This window comes from Callospermophilus lateralis, chromosome 7 (genome assembly GCF_048772815.1).
Source record: "Callospermophilus lateralis isolate mCalLat2 chromosome 7, mCalLat2.hap1, whole genome shotgun sequence".
NCBI classification, from domain to species: domain Eukaryota; kingdom Metazoa; phylum Chordata; class Mammalia; order Rodentia; family Sciuridae; genus Callospermophilus; species Callospermophilus lateralis.
This window is the reverse complement of record NC_135311.1, coordinates 62074031-62079442: the sequence shown is the minus strand read 5'-3', so window position 1 is coordinate 62079442 and position 5412 is coordinate 62074031.

The window sequence follows — 5412 nt, the reverse complement described above, 5'->3', positions numbered from 1 at the left end:
CAGATCTGCTTTGTACAAAGAGTACAGGGCAGAGGGTAGAGGACAGATGAGCAAGAGGACAGACTGGCAGTCGCAAGGCAGTTTGATGCCCTTCTTGGTGGCTTTGGAGAAAGGTGAGGCATTTGGAAGCAAATGTGCTGACTGTGATGTGTGGAGACCAAGAGGGGAAGATGCTCAGTGGTGTATGGTGGGACCCAGGATTTCAAGCTGGTGATTAGGTAGGTTGTGATAAGTAGTGATGGTGAGCAGACTGGAACCCCTGGTGCTTTGATGTGCCAGCTTTGCAGAGCCTGGGAACCCTTTGCTGCAGAAAAATCTTTGTTAATCATTGGATGGCTTGAGAGAAGGTTAAAAGGTGACATATTCCTGTAATCCCATCAGCTCAGGAGGTTGAGGCAGAAGGATCCTGAGTTCAAAGCCAACCTCAGCAAAAGTGAGATGCTAAGCAACTCAGTGAGATCCTGTCTCTAAATAAAATACAAAAAAGGACAGGAATGTGGCTCAGTGGTTGAGTGACCCTGATTTCAATCCCTGGTACCCTTACTCCAATTTTTTTTTTTTTTTACAATAAAAGCAATGGGTGATCTGTGCCTTTTCTCCCAGAGGACTGTTCAGGAAACTTTGCTTCTCATTCTCTGGTTCCTTGTGCCATGTCTGTTGGTGGCACAGCTTTTCTAGAGAGCAGGATTGATGGTTACTATGGAACCCACAGACTTCTCATGAGTTGTTCCATGGGGCCAGTTGCACTCACCTCTGTCTTCAGGTTTCCAAAATGCTGGTATAGTCCCATGAACATCTTCTTGGTTTTATTTTATCTGTTTTTAAACAAAAAGTGAGGATCTATTGAATTTCACCTAAAGTAATTAGCAAATAACATTTTTCCCCTTAGTTCACAGTGTCACAGCAAACCATCTAAAAGGTATTCATGAGCAGAGTAATGTTAATATTAATAAACCTAATGATGATTTAAAAGCAAATTGAAAATTTAATCTTTCATTAATTCATGACATAGTTATAGAAAGCCTAGTTATTATGACTTCAATAAAAGTTCTTTTGGAGATTATCACACTTTATTTGGAAAGAAACAGAAGGGCAAAAGTTTCTAAATCTAACTTGCAGCTCAAATCTTCCAATTCCTCCTCCTTTTCTGGAGGCAGGGTGAGGTTAAAGACTTCCTTTCACTCTTTTCTGCTTTCTTGTTATGGACTTCCCATCTCCTCCTGGCTGATGATTTATTTGAGTTTCTTAGGATGGAGGAGACATAATCCAGGGAGTGGGAAACAACCTTCAAGAGCTGCAGCTTGACTAGACAGCACTGGACAGGTACCCAGGTGAAGAGCTGCAAGTGCTGGGTCAGGGGGCCCCCCGTAGCCCCAGACACAAATGTTTGCAAATTAAGCTCAGAAATACATCAGGAGTTTTTAAGGGAGTAAAAGCATCTCTGGTTTGTGAGATCACATGAGGAGAAGATGGTTGCCTGGGCCACTGCTCTGTCAGGTCACTGGCTCTGGAATAGAGCTCAGAACAGAAAAGGTCAGAGCCCAGTCAGAGGTTGTCCTGCCTCTCGCCTCCCTGTAACTGTGCTTTGGCAGCCTGCACCTTCTGATGGACTCAGCGCCAGTATCTGCAGCTGCTCAGTCTGCCAGAAGAGCTGTGTGAAGACAGGCCTGTCAGGAGGTGTCAGGAGTAGTAGGGATGAGAGCCTGGGCCTGGCTCCAGCACAGGAGTGAGTCTGAGCCGCACCAGGTTGTAGAGACGGCTGCATGGCAGCCTGGCAAAACTCAACTGTCCTGACCTCTGAAGGTAAGGAGGAGCCCACATTGCTTTTGGGACCATGCTACATACCACTTTTAAATATGTTTATAAGGAACTGGCTTCAGAGTTATCACCAGGCACTGCTCACGGAGTTCGGTGAGAGGCCAGCACATGTTTCCAGAAGGTAAGACAGAGATACCCAATGAGGTCCGACCCCTCACACAGCATCCTCCTCACCCTCTCTCCTGTATAATAAAAGGTGTGAAGGTCATTACACCTCTCAGCACTGGGCTGGGGACACATGGGTGACTGGGTACCCTGCTTCAATTCTGGCTGATGGCATGACTTTAACAGTGCATGTCTGGAATGTTAGAGCGGCATTTATGATCATTAGAAATAATCAAGTCCAGACCAAGGAAAAAGGTCTAAGAGAATGTTCAATAATTTATAGCTAAATGACTTTGGGACCTCAAGGTAGAATATCCAGGTGGTTCTTAAAGGACTCATAAATACTCAATTTAAAGGGGAAATATTAACATGGAGGTTTATGATCAGAGCATTGAAATTACATTGATCATCTCTACTCTGGCTCTAAAAATAAAAATGGAAGAATAATCCAGCTACCTAAGCAAGAAGGCTGCAAGCCATGTCTTGCATGGTAAAGTAACATCTGCCATTGGCACAGCTCAGGGACCTTGCTCCAGGAGACCTTCCTGGAAACGCCCCCAAGGACTCTCAATCGACCCAGCCTCTAGCCCCAACTCTGCCTGTCAGGGGTGAGTGTGTGCATCATTTGCTGTTATATTCTGTTTCTTTGAGGCAGAGAGGACACATATCAGAGTGAGAGAGGTTGATGGAGACAACTTCTCAGGAAGAGATCTGCCCATGAGCTGGAATGGGACCTTCCAAAGTTCTGGTTGTCCTGGGGCTGGCATGGAGAATGCAAAACAAGAGGTGATCTAGGGTCTTTGGTGAGGGTTTATAGTACAGAGGGGTGGACCACAATGAGAAGCGGAGAAGTGTGAGGCCTTCCTAGGGAAGCAGAGTGCCCAGGCCTCTCCTTAGATACCTGCAGCTCCTGATAGGGTTAAGGAATACCAAGCTGGTTCTGACACCTCCTAGAATGGAAATGACAGAAAAACTCACAATTCCTGCCCTACCTAACTTAGGATCTGTTGGAAAAATGCAGTAAGATCAGCTTTTACTGGGAAGAGATGAATTCTAGATAGGGCAGAGGGGTGGGAGGGAAAGGGAAGGGGCAAGGGATTAACAAGGATGGGGAATGTGATGGACATCATTACCCAAAGTACATGTATGAAGACATGAATTGGTGTCAACATGCTTTATATACAACCAGAGATATGAAAAATTATGCTGTATATGTATAATAAGAATTGTAATGCATTCCACTGTCATTTATTTTTTAAAAAGTCAATAAAAATAAATTTTAAAAAATGAGAAGCTAAAAAGGAGATTAATAAAAATAAAATAAAATAAAATAAAATAAATAATTATAATAATTTCCCTGAAAGAAAAAGATCATCCTGGAAACTAAAAAGTGCAATCCAAATGCAAGCTCCACAAAACACACATGAACGTTGATTAATTATTTCCTGAATGGACAAAGCCAACAAATGGGTGGTGGTGCAGAGGAGAGAAAAATCACTTCCCAGCAACTAAAAAGAATGAATCACTGCCTCTCCTAAGACATTCACTGGCCATATTGGGTGGATTGGTACATTAGTTAAGAATACAGCCTGGGGCTCTCACTTGACTTCACACTCAGCTTTCTTACTCTCTGTGCCTCAGTTTCCTCATCTACAAAATAAGGCGATTGTGATATTTCCTATTGAAGATTTTCTGTCATGAACCGAGGATGTAAATGCTCCATAAAAGAAACACTGAAAGGAAAAACAGGGCTAGAAAAAGAACCTAGAGGTGGAGTTATTGTTTTAGACATGGCTTCCAAGGTCAGGAGACTGAACAATGCCTCAGGGAAAGATCTACACAGGGAGCTCAAGAATTGAGCCCCAAGGCAAACTGACTTAGGAGGTTAGGAAAATAGCAAAGAAGTTGCCTTTTACCTAAGATTGCACAGTCAATTGGGTTGGAAAGAAGCAGGACAAGAGTCCGTGCCATTGTGCTGAGCATACTCCTTTGCAAAATACTTGAGCCTCAGTGGGTGTGGGGCGCCATCAGCCTTCCCCCTCTTCACATGCAGGAAGGCGGCCTTGCCCAGCTTCAGGCACTGCCAGGCAGACAGTGCCTCCATCCTCTTCTTCTGGGTCTCTATGGCCCTGTGCTTCTCCTCCAGCGTCATGTGCAGCTGCACCAGCTCAGATGCCAGGAGGCTGGCAGGATCCCAGCTGTGCCTACCTGGGCTCTGCTCTTTCTTCTTCCACAGTGTCAGAGGGGCTGGGCAGCTTTCCCATGCAAATGGTGTGGTCTTCTGGGAGCTGCTGGTACTGGACTTGGTTTCACAGCTGTTGGGCCTCTGGAGCTTCCTCTCAGCAAAACTGAGAGGAAATTCAGAGCTGACAGCCCATGATCCACAACCACCCTCATCTGCCACTGGCCCTGGTTCCACCCCTATGAGCGCTGCACAGTGCCTGGTCTCTGGGGGACTTGGCAGTGCATGGCGAGGAGGGGCTTCTGTGGCCAGGGTTTGCTTGGAGGTGGCTTGATAGGACAACCAAGGGCAGTGAGTGGGGGATGGAGGCAGCGACCTCTGGCCCTCTCTTGCCATGCATTTGGCGGGAGTCTGAGTCCTGGAAACTGGAGGAAGCACAGGGATGAGTGTGGGTTGGAGGTGGTCGCTCTGACGCTGCACTGGGCTGGGGACTGCAGAGATGGCTGCTGACCAATTGCCATCCAGGGTCAGAGCGGCCAAAGCATCACCCAGTGGTCTGGGAGGCGTAGCAGCTGCGGGCGGGGCGGGGTCTGAATCAGAGTGCTTCACAGCTGACAGCCTGTGATCATCAACCGCCCTCATCTGCTGCTGGCCCTGGTTACACCCCCATGAGCACTGCACAGTGCCTGGTCTCTGGGGGACTTGGCAGTGCATGGCGGGGAAGGGCTTCTGTGGCCAGGGTTTTCTTGGAGGTGGCTTGATAGGGCAACCAAGGGCAATGCGTGGGGGATGGAGGCAGCGAGCTCTGGCCCTCTCTTGCCATGCATTTCACGGGAGTCTGAATCCTGGACTCTGGAGGAAGCACGGGGATGAGTGTGGGATGGAGGTGGTCGGTCTGGCGCTGCACTGGTCTGGGGACTGCAGGGATGGCTGCTGACCAATTGCCATCCAGGGTCAGAGGAGCCACAGCATCCCGCCTTGGTCCAGGAGGTGTGGCAGCTGCGGGCGGGGCGGGGCCTGAATCAGAGTGCTTCACAGCTGACAGCCTGTGATCCACAACTGCCCTCATCTGCTGCTGGCCCTGGTTCCACCCTCATGTGCGCTGCACAGTGCCTGGTCTCTGGGGGACTTGGCAGTGCATGGTGGGGAGCGGCTTCTGTGGCCAGGGTTTTTTTGGAGGTGGCTTGATAGGGCAACCAAGGGCAATGCGTGGGGGATGGAGGCAGCGAGCTCTGGCCCTCTCTTGCCATGCATTTGGCAAGAGACTGAGTCCTGGACCCTGGAGGAAGCACGGGGATGAGTGTGGG